At 38.4% G+C, this 20,292-nt stretch overlaps 1 pseudogene; it reads right to left on the bottom strand.

Moving 5' to 3' along the window:
- Positions 1 to 14,887, bottom strand: part of LOC125486342 — a 202,959-nt pseudogene extending 188,072 nt beyond the window's left edge.
- Between the last annotated feature and the right edge of the window lie 5,405 nt (positions 14,888 to 20,292).

Below are 20,292 nucleotides of genomic sequence, written 5' to 3' on the forward strand. Positions count from 1 at the left end.
TAAAGTGTGGTGACTGGAACTGGACACACAACTCTAGTTGCAGCCCTACCAGAGTTTTATAAAGGTCCGATATAATGTCCCTACCTTTGTACTTATGAAGCCTTATCATAAATCTTAACAATGCATCTGTAAAATCATGATCAGACAACCAGCATTTTTTTCCAAAATGAAAATATCTTTATAAATTTTAGGTATTTTTTGGAGGGTGTAACTAATAGGCTAGATGAAAAGGAGCCAGTAGATGGATTATATTTGAATATATTCACGTGGATGGACAGTTGATGAACAGACATAGAGAGCAATGAGTAGGAATGAACAGAACAATTTTAAGTTGGAAAGCTGTGACAAGTGGACTATTGCAAGGATCAGTGCTAGAGCCTCAGCTATTTGTGATCTATGTTGTTGACTTGATCAAAGAGCAATATAGATAAGGTTTTTGATGAAACAAAGCTAAATCAGAATGTAAGCTGTACAGACAACAAGATGACTGCAAAGCAGTTAGGTTAAGTAAGTGGACAATGAGGTGGGAGACAGTACAAAAGAGGAAAGTGTGAGGTTATTCACTTCAGAATGAAAAACAGAAAAGCAGATTTTGTTTTAAAAGTAGTTGAACATTTAAACTTTAATCTTCAGAGAGACTGGGATACTCATACAAGTGCAGGTGCAGCAAGCAATTAATATGGTAAATAGAACATTGGCCTTTCTTGCAAGGGACTTGGAGTACAGGAATGATCTTGCTACAATTTTAAAGGGAATTAGTAAGAATGAACCAGACTGTATCCCCAGGATCTTTACTTGCTGTCATGACCTCCACTGCTGCTCCTGTGGTAGCAGGAACTCCGATGTCAGCCAGACTTCAAGGATCCTACACACAAAGCAGGATACTGGCCATGTCCTGGGCACACATCAGGAACCATGCTTGTCTGAAAGTACAACAGACTTTTAAAGATGGCACAGGCACAAGGGATGCCAGTATTTTGGCAGATATCTGCTGAGTAGCAAATTGTTCCACGAACAGCGTGTGGTGAGTTGGGACAGAAATCAGACATGGGAGGAGCTATAGAAATGTGAATGGTATTTAATGAGGCAAGTTTGTAAGAAACAGGTGAGAAAACTCACCAGGTCTCATGGCAACAAACCCTCAAAATAACCCAGATTGAGCCAAAAATAAAAAGTAAAGTTCAGCCCTATATGACAGATCCAACAGTTTTACATTTTAATCCATTATTAATGAATAAGCAAGTGTACAGCATGCCTCTTAAAAACTTCATCTGCACCACAGCTGTAAATTCAGACTTGTTCCCAGTTGCTAATTTATTGTTGTTTCACATTAAACTGCTCGGTACAAACAGTGTGAAATAATTTCTTCCAAATCACCTCCTGATGATTTTCTGAAATCCAATGCAAAACAGGTAGGGTTAATGCAGGTTGGAATAAATATAATGTAGCTCTATTCACAAAGCACCGAGTTGTGACATCTAATTGTAATGGTTCTGGATTTGGCTCCTAGGTTTCTAGTTATACACCTATGGTTATACAATGAGAGGTCTACAATCATACAAGCTTTGTAGATAATGGATTTCCAATCGTTATACTGTGCTATGAATGACTGTGAATTTATTAAGTTTTACTACAATCAATAACATATCCACACATAGTTCATAGATAATTGACTAAACATTATCAGTTTCCTTCACAATATTGGTTTTCATTATTTACTACGAATACTCCCAGATACAATATTCTACATTTACAATTGACTTTCAAAGAAAACTGGTTTTTGGTTGAAACTATATTGGCATCAATATGTGGGTGTTCATACTGCTCATGAACATAATGCAATAGTTCTCATCTGATTTCACAAGTACAAGTGACCCAATACCTCTATCCTTATCCACCAGGAAAGCTGCAGTTCTGAAACAGATAGCACTTGTCATTTTTTGAGCTACTATTATTAATGATGTACAGTACAGTCATTTTCAGACGAATGTCAATTAAAAAGACAAGTAGCTCAAACAGCATTGAAGGAAAGACATACAAATGAATGACAAAAAAGAAAACATTCTATCAGTAGTTATTTTAGTCATGAAATACAGCTACTAGCTTTTAAATGAAGCATATTGTTCCCAATTTTCTATTAATTGTTTTTACTTCCCAATATTGTGTAGCAAGAGTCTCAAAGAAATAATAGAAATGATTTAAAGGCTTCTACAATGCACAATGACTATTAAAGAAGGGAAAATAATTCTTGGGGGTTTCTTGCTGAAATTGCTTCCTTCCTCACATCACACCTCTTCTGCTGGTCCAATCAAAATATATGATTCAGTAACAGTAAATTATGTATGAGAACCCATATCCTATCAATTAATGATTATCTAATGCACTGCACCACCAGACTGCCTAGCTTCCTAACAACATATTGGAAATACAGATCTGAAAGGCAGGAAATGGACAGATTCCTGAAATGAGTTATGATTATCGAGAATAAGGTAGAATGCAGGCCTATTCTGTTGTTGGAATTTTGGGTGAGGAACCAAAGAAACACAATGTTAATAACAATATAAAAGTTATGGAAAATTCAGTGTGTTTTATATCTTTTTCGGGTTTTGTATTTAAATCAATTGCCTCCATTGAGGGCGAAGCAAATTCTCCCAATACCTCCCAATAAAAGTTTCTCTCTTTTCCGCTTCAAGCACAGTTCCACAGGTAGCACAGCAGTATTTCAGTATTTTAAAAAGTTGGTTAGCTCAGTTGGTTGGATGTCTGGTCTGCAATAAGAGTAATGCCAACAGTGTGGGTTCAATTCTCACATTGGTTGAGGTTACCATGAAGGACCAGCTTTCTCAACCTCTCCCCTCTCCTGCAGCATGGCATTAAACTACCCCCAGTTTTCTCTCTCTAATGGTCCAGAAGGACAATGGCCATGTCAGCTTTTATTTCTGTGTGACCCAGGAAGCCATACTTCTCACAAAAATAGGCATAATTTTTTTTTTAAAAATCATTAGATATTAAAAAAAAATACACAGATACATTCATACAGTCAAACTATTCATCTAAAGCCATGTAGATCATAGCTTCCATCAGACCAACCTCTTCACTAACATCACTCATACTATTGAGAGTAAACTGAAGCAGTAATATGATGCAGACTGTCTACATGAAGAAACGTCTTTTCAGATGTAACTGAGATTGGGATTTCAACATCAAAATCCACATTAATAGGAAGTCAGGTGTTTGTTGCCAAGTTTGCAGCCAAGTTTGCAGAGGCTCAAACAGGAAAGCGTCAAGAGAGGGTAGCACAGTGGCTTACAGTGTCGGGGGCTCAGGTTCAATTCCACCCTCAGGTGACTGTCCGTGTGGAGTTTGCACAGTCTCCCTGTGTCTGAGTGGGTTTGCTCCGGTTTCCTCCCACAGTCCAAAATGTGCGGGTTAGGTATAGTGGCCCTGCTTGTAGCATCCAGGGATGTGTAGGTTAGGTGGATTGTCCATTGGAAATGCGGGGTTATAGGGTAGGGGTTTGGGTCTGGGTCGGATGCTTGTCGGAGGGTCAGTGTATACTCAATGGGCTGAATGGCCTGCTTCCACACTGTAGGGATTCTAAGAAATAAGGTAGCAAATTGTAAGATCATTTCAGATTAACCAGTGCAAACAGAAATAGGTTTTCAGTGACAGCAAGTGTTCATCCCTGGTTACAAACTGGCAAAACAAAAAATTCCAATATATTTAACTTACAGATTGCTGTTAGAATAGCTTCAGTTCCAAAGAAAAGTCATACTGGACTCAAAATGTTAATTCTGTTTCTCCTTCCACAGATGCTGCCTGACCTGTTGAGTTGCCCCAGCATCTACTGATTTTATTTCAGATTTCCAGCATCCCCAGTACTGTCACACAGAATAACATCCTGCACATTTGAAAAAGAATCTGAAAGGGTGAGAAAGTGGTTTTGTTTGAAGTTATCTTGTCAGTCTCTGAATGGGATATAGAAGGAGGAGAGGCACTTTTCCGCTACTGTGTTTCCAGATTACAGTTTTAGATTCTACAAAAGAAGTGACCGATTTTGTCAGTCAATATTTAATAAGCAAAAGCATATGATTTATAAAATCTTGACAAATCACAGCATTAAAAAAATTGCTCTTTTAATCGGTGTGTATTAAAAATGAACAATTCAAATATAATTTTAGCCCTTGAATGTGGAAGGAAATTTTCTTCAGCAACAAACCAAGCCCTTAGTCTTGGTCTATTAGGTTTTCTACAATCATTCAGTGAGATATCGATCTTTATCTAGGGCTAAAATACTAAATTTACTTTCCCAATTAGCACATTCGCATTCCGGATCTAGATAGATTATACATCCGTCACCGATGGCCTGAATACAAAGCCATTCCTGAAAGATTCTGTCAGTTTAGCTAGTGTCCAATTGGATAAATGCATTTCACACATCTAATTGGACACCTGCTTCCATGATAAACACTTGTTCAAAAATTTTCCAGCAGCAGTGCTTTGAACACTTGCATTAAAAAAAATCTGTTTGATCACTAAGTACACTAAAACGAATCAGAGCTAACACCTTCTATCAACAATGAATTTGGGGTGGGAGGGAAAAACAGCTCAATAGATTCAGCTGGTCCAAGCAAGGTGTCCGTCAGAACTGTATCATGCGTCAGTTGCTGAGGGTTTCTTTATTGGTCATTAACACATTTGCAGAGTGCACTTATTCAGTGTTCACAACAGGGCATCACACGTCATTTGTGTGTTTTAATACAAATCAAAGCAAAACTACATTTCTCTCTCCTTCAGGAAAATACATTGTTGCTTAAATTATACAAAATGAACAGCCAATTTAAACAATTTAAAGACAGTTTTATGAAAATTCTTCAGCAGATTCTTTGCATTGACTTCAAAGATCAGAATACTCAATTGTTTAAGACAATAAAAATAATATGTTTTATTGAACTTTGTCTCACATAGAATGAGCCCATTCTAAATTCATTGAATCACAACGATTATTTATTGAGACTTGTTAAAGCAATTCAAATGTTAAGTGTAATTCATTAAAAAGAAAAAGAAATAGAAGTGAGGTGTAGACTGTAAGGACAAATTGTCAAGGTAGCAGCAGCAGTCCATCTCACTGAATTTTTGAACAATGACAGCACTGAATAACTGTTTGTTTTTCAATATAATGTATATTGTCATGAACAAAAAAAATGCTAGTTACTCATTATGCATTATTCTCCTTCACTAAACATAAATGTCGGCCAATATCTGAAATTTGTTTGAGAGGTAAAACTTCGGCCATCAGTGAGAACAATCTCTCCTCAATACCTAATAGTTATTAATATATCTAGCTAAATTTTAACCTTTCTCTTATTCTTATACAGAATATGGGTTGCACTGGAGTGGCTGGCATTTTTTTCCTGTCCTTAAACTGAATGAATTACTCAACCATTTTGAAGGCCACATTGCTCTGGACCTGGAGTCGCCTGTAGGTTACTGGCAGCAAGTAAAGGCAGCAAATTTCCTTCTGCGAAGGACATTAGTGAATGATCTTTAAAATGATCCATGATAGTTTAATGGCCATTGATAAGAGCACACAACTTCAGAATTTTTATTAATTGAATTTAAATTCCACAGCTGCCATGCTAATTACTTGTCTGGTGACATTATCACTATGCCACTGTCTTCACAAATCTAATGTAAAGCAGCATTTTAACAATGTACTCAAACTGCTACTAAATGTCATGCCACAATGAACAGTTCTTTTAAGTGTGGATGCAAGTCGGCTCATGAACTGAGCGCTCACTGGTCACTCACTGGTACATCCCACCAAATCACAGCCAGAACTATGACATTTGAAATATCCAGCATCCATTATAGTAGGTCAGTTCCAAATGCATCATTTTAGACAGTATTTGAAATTGTAACTTTAAAAGACAATTGCAGATTACTTGAAGCAAAGTTTCATGATGTTAAGTAACTAAGGTTTGAAACTGTGATAGCTTGGTATTGACAGTTCAATAAGGATATTCAAAATCATATATCTCCTGCTATATTTATCTTCAATGCATAAATTTTAATGTATACGCCTTATCGTTGTATTTATTTATAAACAAGCACACTCTAAAATGTTTTAAATCTATTCATTGCAGTTAAAGCACATTGCATAATGGGTCCTAATTTGAGAAAGTGTAAACTATAAACAAACTAAATTAGAAAATCCGTGGTGAATGTATAACTTGCTGCTGGGTGTACGTGACTTAAAATAACTTTCTTTGTTTGGGGTATCTTGCTTGCCTTTATTTCTTTTCTGACCTTTTAATATTATTTCATTTACCACTTAATTTTCCAATTCTGACGTGTCTTGCCCAAAACATTAACCAGATCATCTCAATACAAATGGCGCATGCATACTGCATTCTGCTATGTATCAAAATTCTGTTTTGTCAATATTTTATTGTTAGACTACACTATATCAAGCAATCTACAGCCTTGTTGCAAACCAACATGGACACAAGTTCACCTTCTTTTCTATCATCATAAATTAACTTGTGATTCATGTTAAGTTAGACAACTCTTTGATTGTTCAATTTTTATGTAACATTATCAGTTTCATGCAAGCAAGTATAGGCGAACAACCACAATCTGACCAATAACTTGGAATGCAATCTTAGATCTGATGTAACATGATCCTGGATCAAACAGTACAGTACTCTATATTTTCTCATTCCTTTAAAGTAATTTTGAGGGCAGGTTCAGAAAATCAAAGCGATTTCCACACAAGCTCAATTTTGCTATTACACCACGGTAAAAAATATGCTGCATTAGCCACCCGCATATGAGTACACAGCAGAGCCTCCATTATCATCCATTAAAATGAAGGGGCCTTGTGCTAGATCATTAATAACTGGTGCATAATCGAAAGTGTCCCAATCTTGGTATTGCATGTTATGATACTGCAAAGTTTTAGGCACTAAGGCAAAGATTAATAAACACCTACAAACAGATCTATGTTTATTCATCAAGTAACAGAAATTAAATTAAAAACAAATAAATCAGTGCCATGAAATATCCTAAGAACCGTTGAGATGATAATTGAGAAATGTAGATGATGGAGTTCCGTTGCATTGTCCACAACAAATCCCCTAGCGTAATAACAAACCTCCTAATTTCAGAATGGCTGACATTTCAAACTTTCACCTGGTAAATACTTGGAATCAGTTATTATAACAATTGTACTGGCTGTGTGATTTTTCAGCAACTTACCCTGTGAGAACCACCACAAAATCCATCACATTCCAGCCATTTCGAAGGTAAGAACCTTTATGAAAAGCGAATCCAAGAGCAATAATTTTGATGCCAGCTTCAAAGCAAAATATTCCAATGAAATAAGGCTCAGTGTCATCCTGTAAGAATAACATACAGCAAAGAGAAAGGTCAGCTTATCTGTTGACAAAAACATTATTCAAGTTATTTGGTCAACAGCCAGAAATAGGTTTGACAATTTATACGAAGTGATCTTTTTAATATTGCATTTGAAAATAGTCAAATATAATTAATTAGAACATTTTTACATTGCCTAATTATCAGCTCAAGCTTGTTTTACTGGAAAGGTGAAATATAGAAAACAGAGTTCAGATTAATTATAAAAATGGCCACCATTAAATAGCAATAAACTTAAAGTCATTCATGAAACAGATATTACGGTTGGAAATTATAGAAAACCCATTTTGAGACTTTTATCAAAATCAGAGAGAAAACACTATCTTCTTTGCAATGGAGACTCAAAGTTATAAAAGTCAAAGTCTTACAAATGAATTGATTACCTGAATCTCAATGATCATATTGAATTTTCAGTCTAGATGATTAGCTCTCAGTTCTACTGACAATATGAATGTTATAATTACTGGTAATGCCCCATGGCCTATGAGATAAATAGCCAGTATGTGAGCTTTTGAACACTATCCAATGTTGGGAAATGAACAAGCATGGATGTTGGACGAAGACTCAAATAGATTTAATTGTGCTGGCATCCATTATGCAACACTCAGCCAATTCAATACCTAGACCTACATCCAAAGGATTTCAACCAGGTTTAAGTAGCTATACCTGGCTGAGAATTAGTATCTTCAAGATAGTTGAGGTGAAAATTGGGTTGTGGTAAGGGAAACTGTCAAAAAAAAACACAAATGTTTGGTGACTATTCAACCCAGCAGCATATGTGAGGATTCAGTGCAGCATTCTAGTTGGGCTTGTGTTATGTGCGTTTTCAAATGTACACTTTTTTCTTAAATTGCAACATTGAAAAGGCATTTGTATGGGTGTGTGAATAGGAAGGGTTTAGAGGCATATGGGCCAAATGCTAGCAAATGGGACTAGGTCAGATTGGGATGCCTGATCGGTGCAGATGAGTTGGACCAACAGGTGTGTTCCCATGCTGTATGACTTAATGACTCCATGTGTTGTAAATTAAAAACTTCCCAAATGATCTTGTAATATCACCAACAGACTTTTCTAAGTACATTTAAGAGTTAATGGGCAAGTGAGAATAGAAATTAGAAATGGGAAGGGAATTACTGTTTCAAAAAACCGAACATATTGACAAACAACACTGAAAAACATGCTCTCATTACCCACAATAGTGACATGTTCCTCCTAACATTTCTTCAATCTCCCCTCCTCAATTTTTCAATTCAATTTTCTTCTCTTCTATCGATCCTTCAATATTAATACTATGCTTCAGCTGAGAGCTGACCAGAAATTCCAAAACTTGCTGTTTGTCAACACTTTCCTGACATCTGCTGTTGTGGGGACACAAAAGTGACCTAAGTCTTTCAATGTTACCATTTGGCTTGTAGGGATGTACTTATTGCATGTTTTTATCCTCTCAAGGGCCCTCTCAAGCATGGAAACAAATTGTGAAAATATCAGGCATTAACTGATATGCTAATATGCCTACAAATCAAAATATTACACCAATGAACACCATGCCATGGAATTATTTGAAAGCTGCAAGGCTACAAATGATCACATTTTAGTGGTGTAGAGGTGCATTTTAATACAATCATAGAATCTTGAAACCTTCATTTCAGTTATTGGTTAAATGCAATTTGAATTCAGAGTAAGGACCTAATACATCATCACAACAAAGCAGAATGATATTCCATGAGCAGAAAGTCTGCACCTCTCTAGAATCAAATCAGTCATTATACACCTTAAGCCTTGCATTAATACAAAGACAAAGATAATTTGCATTGATGCTAAACTTGGGAATGCATCCTTAATGTTAGATATCACTAATGTATCATTTTTGTTTAAAAGTTGACTTTCATCTCCATTTTTTTACAGAGATTCATATAGAGGGATTAACAGGAACAGATCCCTAACTGTTTTCAGTGAGATTAACTAACTTTCCTCCAGGAACTTGAACCATGCTGAAAGGATATTTCAGGTTAAAGCCAGATCATTCTAAATGGAAAATGTGACACTTCAAGTCAATTACATATTGAATATAAAACTTCCATGTCTTAGGCAGAAAATTTCTATTTATGAGGCCCTGCAGCTTTAGAAAGCATATTTCATTATGAATAAAAACAGAAAATGCAGAAATTACTTCATAGGTCAGACAGCAACTTGGGAGAGCAAAACAGTTAAATGTTTCATACTGAAGCTCTAATAAAAAAATAAGTTGAGAGTTTCTAGCATTGTTTTTTAATTTCATATTTCCAGCAATCCACATTATCTTGTTTCTTTTCATTACAAATAGATTGCTAGATCTTAACAAAGGAACTATCAATATTTTTCAGGAATATTGCTTAAGGTTAGCACCAGCTGTTGCAGCAAAATGATAAGCAAAACTGGGCTCCTACAGTTCTGGCTGATGATTTGTTCTTAAACCACTCTGCTACTTCTGGCCTGCTTACCAGAAAATTGTGCAATCATGAATTATTCATAAGTTGGTGTGTGGTGCAAAGATTTGTATTTGTTTTAAATTGGAATGTAGATTTTTTTTCAGGGCCCTTTACACATCCTATTAATTGAAGAAGATTGCATTGGTTTAAGGAAGTAGATTTTTCGCGGGTCCTTTATTTGGCTAAATGGTACAACATTGCCAATTACTATTTGTAAAATACATAATAAGATATTACATATGTTTTTGCTGTACAGTTGGCAGAAAAATCTTATGGACAACATTTGTATTTTGAACTTTATAGCAAATAGCATTTCCAAACTTGACGATTTTGTTATTCTAAAAGCATTTGCCTTGATAAAAACAAGCAATCAGAGCAGCACAATAAAGCATTAGTCAGTAAGAGGCAGTTCCATGTATGCAGTAGTGAATGGAGAAGACACATAGCATCCTCTATGCAACACTGCTGCTCATTCAAGCCATGGAGTGAAAACATTGCCAGGACAATGTCAAATAGGATTAGCTTTGCTGTGATGGTACAAAATGCCCATCCTACTAACTACCCATTTCAAATTCTGGACATAAGCCATCTGTACACATTCTGACAGAAGTACAAGGCTGAGGCAGACCATTGTTGCAAGTGAAAACATTTCAATAAAAGACAATGTAAACAGAAGGACATAGCTCTTCAATCACCAGCATCCAAGAATACCAAATTCATCAACTAAGTTTCAAACAATGATTTCACTGATTCATTTTGTTTCTACAAACTCAGAAGTAACAGGCATTAGATGAAGTACATAATTTCATCTTGTGATACCTTTCTTGAAATACTTAATATGAATCATAACTTAGTTATGCCAAATAGCACATGAAAATTGTAAAATATGTTTTTCCAAAATTTAATAGGTAATTTCAGTTGTGCAAATGTCTGCAGAAGTTTTTTTTTATTTTCAAGTTAAATTGGCATTTGTATAAAAATGTATCTAATGTTGGATTCAGTTGGACTTTTCAAATAAAGTAGGTCTGGTTATATTTAATTTATCTGGCTATAATCATTTAGTACTTGCTGTGCCTTTGCAATGAAAAGTAATCAATAAGCCATATGATGTGATCTGATTAAACTACAATATGTAGAGGTGAGCTCCATTCACCTTTGTAGAACAGTATGTCAAGGGACTATAGATTTGGTTGATAAACTCCATTCAGACAAATTTCAAACAAACTCATTTCAAATGTTTTATAAATCAGTTAAAATGGTTACTGCCTGCGGCTTATTAATCAAGGTTTGCACAAATAGACAAGTTGATATCCCAACTCATCCCATTTATGGTATTAATAAATATTCTGATATTCTTGTTGCTGGTATTCATGAAATTAAGTGTGCAAAATAATTTAATATGAGATTTTCCTCTTCTTCATTTCTTCCCTTGATGACATTGACTTATGCTGGAATGCAATTCCACAAGATAGTATCTCAGCCAATAGTCCATTCTTTGTTGTTTAGCCTGATACTAGACAGGATTGTGTATTAGAATGTAGCAATGCTAATGCCGACCATGTTCTTACCTGATTTCTATACATGTTCTATTTCCAGCAAATACCTAGGAATTAGGAACAGGAATTCTGATCCTCCCCCTCTAACCAAAGAACTCCAAAGTTAATTGTGGCACTGCTATCATCATTGCTTTTAGCTAACAGGACACATAATGGGACTGACACTTTATAGAAAGAATGGACCAGTTATACATCACCTTTGCCAAATGAGTCATTAGGGAGTGTAAGATTTGTTTTAAATAACTAGTGTTAAAGGTTGATTACAAAATTGATTAACCACTGTAAAAGAAAATGATACTTCATGTGTAATTTGTATTTTAGCGAAAGAATTAGATTACAGTTAATGGAGAGAGGGATATTTTGATTGGCTCAGAACAGCAATAAACCTTTTGAATAAATATGTCTCAAGCGGAGATCCTTAGTTTCCATCAATTTAAATCTAACATTTGCATTTATATGAACTGTAATTGATCTTCACCTTTGTAGCACTAAGTTCTACTTTGATCAACAGCAACATATGACAAGAACTATGTTTCAAAAAAAAAGCAAATTGGTACCTTCTCATTCTTTATTGCTCAATTAAAGCACAATTATGTGTCTCAGTGATTAATGTGCCATAGGAAGAGAACCAGGTTGGATTCCATTGTGTGGAATATTTTTCTACTTCACATTTCTGACAGTCATGCAATAATAACAATCTTCAAATTGGCAATGTGGAAACAGGGATTATTTGAAGATGATATAAGAATTGGGGCCTAGTTATGCAGTATAATCAATTCAGAAATTTTTGTAAGCCAATTGAGCAATTTTGCATGTGGCATCAATGTGTCAAATCTTAATTTTCAAAGGAAACCACTTTTTCTATTATCTGTTATTTGCATAAGATTTGAGCTTTCCATGAACCATTTAACATTGCTCTAGAATCAGGAAAAGAGACTTTTCCCACTTGTTGCTTACATGATGAAATTAGCAGACTTCACTACTTTCACATGCTTGATACGATTGTGTCCCAAATTTTTGTGTGTTGTGTACAAACTGCTGTCATCTGCCTAAAGTAGTTGTTCATAAATATTAGGTCATCTTCCAGAAACTCCTCATTTTACTTAGAGACAAAATATAAATTTCATATTCCCTATATTTTGAAGTCTCTACACCTTAAACCACTGCAACCCGTATCCCCTCAAATTCTTACAAAAACCACATATGGACATGTTCCTATTTTATAGCTGGAATCATAGGAAAACATTTTAACACATTGTTCTTACTCTGACAGAAACGGAAAGACAAACAACACTGTGGACCAGTTTCGCAAAATGGTTCGTTTCTGTGATGTAAATTCTATGCGATTCCAGATAAATTTTTGAAATCACGGAGGATTCAAAAATAAAGCGAAGTTTATGTAAATGATCTAATTGCTAGGTTTCTTTTCTTAGAATAGGACGTATTTCGCGTCAGTTCAGTTGCACAGTGTCCTGGAAAATGTAACTAGCATCCGGTACTCACCAGTCTCTCGCTCATGGGCGTTTTATCTCTATCGGGAAGGTGCTGTTCCAAAGCTAAAACGATGCAGTTTGCAATGATGGTCGCTAATATCATGTATTCAAATGGAGTAAGTGAGGTTAAGGAAGGAGCTTTCATAATCGTACAGACTTTAATTTTGTCTTGTGAAAATACACTAACATTTTTATTTTAAAAAATCGTTTTAACATGTAATTGTTCGGTACCTTTCACTAATTCTGACACTGAGGATGCAGAAACTTTCAGAACTTAACTCCAAAAGAATCCCGGTTATATTACTGCACTTATCCCTTTTCTCCACACTGATCATGTGAGGTTGAATTGAGGAAATAGTGGCGCTGTGAAGAGTTTACAAACTTGGAGACAATAAGGACTGCAGATGCTGGAAGTTAGAGACTAGAAGTGTGAGGCTGGAAAAGCACAGCAGATCTGACAGCATCCGAGGAGCAGGTAAGTCAATGTTTCGGGTCGAAACCCTTTAGGACTGTTTACAAACTTGGCCAACATAGGCGTTCTCTCGGTCTACATGTCTCTTCAAAGGGCCGAATCAGGTGTGGGGGGTGGGGGACACATTGGTTGACTTGAAGTTTGGGGTCAATTCAGGTGAAAGCACCTCTTGGGAGACGAGCAATTTCGAAAAACATATTCGACTACACCATTATATAAAGCAACTTGTGTCTTTTTAAGTCCTTTTTCCATAAATCATCAGCCAGTCTGGGTGCAAACCTTAACCAGGGCAATCTAGCCATTGTAATAGGTGTTTTTCAAAAGATCTTACTCAAACACACACACACGCACGCACACACAATAACTGATCTGTGTTCACCCTATGGAACAAATGATTCCCTCGCCGTCTCTCCACAACATGGGTTTTGTTGTGCCATCTCCCAGTCGAGTTTGCCTAGAAGCGTGGGCGCATCTTCAGCACCTTGGACAGCACCACTACACAGTGAACAGCGCCTCCGCTCGAGCACCATTTTCCAGCGGATATCACCAACGGGAATAAGGCAACTTTTTCTCAACAGAACCCCACAACCCCACCTGCCTCCCCTTTTATAACGCAGCCAGTACAACAGAGGAAGAGTTTCTCCCCAAATTGCTATCACTCTTAGAAAGCGTCTTGAAGGGCATGTTGCACTTCTCTTAGATTCATGCTGCACAAGTTAATAGAAGCGGGGGGGGGGGGGGGAGGCGGGAAGCAGAGCTGGTTGTTGCAAATATTCGAAGGGATTGATGGAAATGCAGCCTTGCCTTCACAGTGAGGCAATCACTTGGCGAAACATTTTGTCAGCTGCCGTTTGGATTGAACGGGCTCCAATCTATTGATAACGAGTGGGTTCAATCTCTTAAATCGCTTTGGGCTTCAGCACGTTGGAGGAGATAAATATGTGTCTGTCAGATAACCCTGTGGATCAGACAGAATGTGTCTGAGACTTGCTGCTCCCACACAGAATCAATAGGGACCGTGAATACATGTGAATGAGAAAAAAAAAGCCTCCTTGGAGATATACAGCACTCATGCATACACACATACACACAACAGTGGGATTAACCTTTACCAATAACCAGTGTTCCTCACTGTCCTCTCAATATCCCCTCTAACCTGTATGTCCCGGTTCATATGTTAAATTACAAAGGATATGGCCACTCGGTTATTCTTTTGGCGTATTTCCGTATGATATTGTCCTCACTGAATATAAAAAGTGATCTGTTGACTGTGAAACAGTTCTGACGGACGGGGATGGGGTTGTAAAGGGCCATAGTCCGGGCTCTTTGAGCCATGGATTTGGAGCCATACATCCCTCTCTGGGCGGCCTGCGGTCCCCCTTGGCGGCTCGCCCCTCTCCCCCCGCCGGCAGGACCTCCGCCTCCATATCGAGCTGACACGTCGTCTCCGAAGCGAGCCATTCTGGAAAAGTAAACCACACGTTAAAATCCCACCTCAGATTAAACACAGGAGGAAGACGCATCACCAACGCACAGGTCTCCTCTTCCTGGGGTCGCGGGCTGTGTACATCAGGATGGGGAGGAGGTGAATGGGGAGGTCGGGGCGGGGGGAAGGGGGGTGGGGAAGGAGTGGAGAGGAGAGAAAGGAGACGAGATGGCTCTCTCAGCGAATTTAAAATCTTCTGGCGAATTTAGACGGCACCAAGGCAAATATTCGGTCTCATTCCCATAAGTTCCACAGAGGATTCAGCAAACATCCAGAGCAACAATTGAACAATCCGACATCGCGCCGTCCTCAGGAATACATCTCGTTCTCTCTCCTCTCTCTCTCTCTCCCCCCTTCTCTCTCTTTCTTTCAGGTTGGATATTGGAGAACAGGGGCCGCCACGAATACACAAGCAGCTGTCAGTTTCCAGATGCTGAAAGTGACCAGATTTGCCAATTTCAAGTCCCTTATAGAAACCTACCCATGTGATTCCTGGTAGCCAATCAGCAAGAACACTCCACCCTTTTTTTATTTCCAAATCATTTCCACTAGTGGGTTGGGTTGCATCATTTCTTTTGCTGCCTCTTGACAAGAGAGTGGGGGGTAGGGGGTGGAAAGGCTGGAGTCAAGAATAGTTCCCTGGCACGTTCTGCCAGTGCTGAAGTAGGCACTCCAGGGCTGCAGCCAGCTTGCTTGCTGGTGGGGTGAGATTCCTGAGAAACAGAGGCTGCCAACGAGGAACAAAGCAATCCCAACAAAGACAGGCGTGTCCAGCGTGCACCCGCACCGTGCACTCTCTCTCTTTCTCTCTCACACACACAGAGGGGAGCAGCGACACGTTCACACTGCCAGCCCGCCCTGCTACATGAAACTTTCACGCAATCTCGAACTTAATTCGCTCCCAAAACGCCGCCCGGGTGAGCTCCCACCCTCCAAAAGCAGAGATGGTTTCTCAGCACTCCTTTCTCTCTCTAATAAGGCAGGCGAATTATTGCCCCTTCTAATTATCTTCCTCCCATTCACGCCATTCGCTTTATTCCAGGATGGTCCTGTGAATAACCTCAACCCGAGTTCTTTCAATTTTATTTTTTTGTTAAAAATCAACAGGTTTCCAAGAAACAGGTTACCCACAAAGGGTGAGCTCTCTCTCTCTTTCTCTCTCTCCCACCTCTGTGTTTTGCAGCCGAGATAACAAACTGAGAAGCATTGAGAGAGACAGATCCCCATTTAACCTGGACATGGACTGGATGGAGCTGCTTGTGGGAGAATCATCCCGGCTGAAATCTAAACCGTGCCAAACCTGCTCCAGAACTGACTGACCAAAGGCAACTTAACGCCACTCAATTCAGAGATGTACTTTCTTTTTAATAAAATGTCGTAATACTATGTTAATGTAAATCAAGGTCTTCAAATGTGATGGTTTGATTAAGAACCATTTAAAACAACGCAACAAATAAAAGTTGGGAGAGATCATGTGGGACAGTGATATTGCTTCAAGTCCCATCTCAGGATGTGTTGGCCATAGTGCTTGTCCTATCATATCCAAAAACAGGTTGATTAAAAAAAGGTTGCAGACGCCCAGTTCATCTCCATGTGGAGTAGACTCATTACAGTGAGTGGGTGAAACTGTGGCAGATACCAGACCTCCAACTTAAAGCAAGTCCTTTTGAGACTGAGTTGGCTTCAATTCTGGCTGGTCAGCACTAGGAGCAATGTCCTGGAGGCCAGAGGCAACCAGAAGACTGGACAGGAAATGATGAGAGCTATAGAACAACCACCTAACCATTCCATAGCCTGTCCGACATTCCAACCAAAAAATAACAATATCCTCCCGGCACAAGAAAAAGTAAATCAGAATTTAATCATTAAATGGAATCAAAGCAGCGATGATGCATTACAACAGGCAACTTCAAATTCCAACAATTGAGTCACACTATGTTGTCTCCATATCAAGTTGAACATAAAAGTACTCAAACCCGACTCAGTTATTCAAACCAGCACCACAGAATCCCTACGGTGTGGAAACAGGCCATTCAGCCCAACAAATCCACACCGACCCTCCGAAGAGCATCCCACCCAGGCGCATCCCCCTACCCTATCCCTGTAACACTGCATTTTTAATGGCTAACACACCTAATCTACACATCCCTGAACACTATGGGCAATTTTAGCATGGCCAATCTGCTTAACAGGCACATCTTTGGACTGTAGGAGGAAACTGAGCAAACAGAGGAAACCCACGCAGACACAGGGAGAATGTGCAAACTCCATACAGACAGTTGTCTGATAGTGGAATCAAACCCAGTTTTCTGGCACTGTAAGGCAGCAATGCTAACCACTGAGCCAACATGATACCCAGATTTCATGTTAGCTGCAGGACACCCTGTGAATTTCCAAGTGTAGTTAAACCCCAATAGAGATGTGACATTGTAAACCAGGGCTTCGGTTCTGTCTGATGCACTCAAAACTGTTTAATTTGAGGGTCCTTCACTTACATCTGAGATGCACCAGGGTGCAAAAAAACGCAATCTGTATGCAGGCCACTTTACACAGTTGGGTCTCACCAAACCTCACAGGAATTTAGAAACTGCTAGTAGCAAGTAATCTATGCCCCAAATTAAAAAAGAGCTATCTGAAGAGTAAAGTTCTGCACAAGCAAACACCCACCTCAGCAGTAACAGGAACAGGAGTAGGCCACTAAATTCCAATAGCACATTGCCCTATTGATCAGATCATGGCTGATCTGCAGCTCAACTCCATTTATCTATATTTGCTCATTATCCATGGTAACGCTGCCCAAAGTCAAACCTCTTTAGTGTAGCAGCAAAGAAAAGGAAGGGAAGAGTAAATGGTGAAGGGGCAGTTGAGGATGCGCAGATAAGAAAATCCGGGAGAGAAGAGGCTTAGAGGAGAGGATGCTGAGGATGGGTTGAGTGAAAGGGAAAGAATAGATGGGAAGAGGAGAGTATGAAGATGGTGTAGTCGAGGGCAAGAAGAATAGAATGTGAGGGAGTAGAGGGTGAGGGGAGAGCAATGGTTTAGGGGAAGTAGAGGGTGAGGGATTGAGGGTGGGCTAAGTCCAAGGGAAAGAGGTGGAGTGGATGAGGGGCGGAGAGAGTGAGGAATGAATGGAGGATGAGGATGGATGATAGAGATGACAGAGGGGACAGTAGAGGTGAGGCTAGAGGAGGTATATTTGGAGACAGTAGAGTGAGAGAGAGGGGAGAGAGTACTCCATATTGCTCCTTCCAATTGATATATCAAAGTATTTCTTTATTCCCATCTGAACAACCAAGCTCCCGAGATGACTCCTAATGTTCTTGGTTCTCTTGCCAGAGGAAACTGCTGCATCAACATTACAAAATCCTTTTACATTTAAAAAGCCTCAATTAGTCAAACACAATTTTCTAAACAGAAGGAATTACAAGCCAAGTTTGTTATTAATCTCTACTATTTGTCACCTATCTGGTCCATTAGCTGTACAGGACTATGCACGACCGTGTGCCACCATTAATGTATTGCCATTCCGACTGGAAAGATTTTGTACATCCGCTGGGAAGCAGCTCAGATTTAACAAGTCCCTTATCTTTCGATTACAGAATATCTGTAAAATATCCAAAACATGAGATAACATTTGGTTTTCTTCACTCAGGATAAATCCTATCTGATACAGTTCAATTTTCTTTTTGTTTTAAATGGGATGTGAGGATCCCAACATTTGGTGTCCATTCCTAATTGTCATAGAATTGAGTGGTACGCTCAGCTATTTCACAGAATTTTAAACATCAAACTATTTCCTGTGGGTCTTGAAAAATACGTATCAGTAGGCTATTTTGCCTTTCAAGCCTGTTCTGCCATTCACCATGATCAAGACTGATCCTCTATCTCAATGCCATATTCCTGCTTTGTCTCCATATCTCTTAAGCCTTTAAGAACTAAATGTTTATCAATCACTTTTCTGAATGTACACAGACCCGGCCTCCACAGCCTTTTGTGATATCAAATGCCACAGATTGATTACTGCTTAAGTGAAGAAATGTTTCCTCATCTCTGTCCTAAACAATTTGCCACAAATCTTTGAATTGTGACATCTGGTTCTAGACTCCCCAGCCAGGAAAACATCCTTCCTGCTTCTAGGGCATCAGGTCTCTGGATTACTGGTCCCGTGACATTTCCACCATCACGCCATTTCCCCTAGGATAGGTCTTAGAGATCTTTAATGCATTTACTGAATTCATCATAAAAATGCAGCACAATTAATATTACTGCTCAGAAGTGCCTCTTCTCATAATTCAGTGATCAAGGATCTGGTGCCAATTCATAGCAGCACACTAGCCAACTCCGATAAGCAACCAGTATGCATTTTTCAATCAATTTAAGAATTGTATGGAGAACCAAAGACAATATAATTCTGTCAGCTAAATGCAGCTGACCTTGTGTACCATATTTTTGGGAACAGTTTTCTTTAACTCATTTTTCTTAAATTTATATTTGTATTTTGCAATATCATAAAAAATATTCTTATGGTGGAACATAACTATAACACTCAGGGATAAATTTCACACAGCAAATATTTCACTCGTTTATTTATTAAAACATACTTTCATAAGATTAACCCAAATGACAAGTTCATTCTAACAACTAGATTATTAATTATGACTGCTAATTTTCACATGCAACTGTCATGACTACAAATTGACATCTCAAAATTATCTATGAACTAAAAACATTTATAAGCTCATATGTAAACGCCTTTTAGTTTCTGAGTGTTTCAATTTTAAAATAACTATAGCACAGCTTTATGTTTTGAACAAGATGAAGGTTAGTTTATTACACAACAATTGCTACAAATTACTCGAGTGCAAGAAGATAACTTTTTTTAAAATTCACTGATAATGGCTGATGCTGTCTAGGCCGATATTTATTGCCCGTCCCTAAATGCCTCTTGACTGGCTTGCTAGGGACATTTCAGAGGGCAGTAATGAGTCAATCACATTGTTGTGGGTCACCTATGGGCCAGAATAGATAAGTGCGAGAGCTTTCCTTCCCGAAAAGGGTTTAGTGAACCGGCTGGGGTTCTACAACGATCAACCATAGTCACATGACCACCATTAGGCTAGCTTTTAATTCTAGATTTTTTTATTGAATTCGAATTTCACCTTTGGCCATGTCCCCAGAACATTAGGCTGGGCCTTTTGAATATTAAACTGTTGACATTGCCACTCTTCCACCATTTCCCCGTTACCAGTTATTTGGTAAAACACAAAGAATTAAAGTTAATAAGGATAAAAGGCATGTTTGAAAATGAACAAAAAAGCAGTATCTAATATCAATTAGGTCAGTCTTGCCTGAAGGTTGAGATAACAAGGTGAAGAGCTGG

This window comes from Rhincodon typus, chromosome 28 (genome assembly GCF_021869965.1).
Source record: "Rhincodon typus isolate 14 chromosome 28, sRhiTyp1.1, whole genome shotgun sequence".
Classification (NCBI taxonomy): Eukaryota; Metazoa; Chordata; class Chondrichthyes; order Orectolobiformes; family Rhincodontidae; genus Rhincodon; species Rhincodon typus.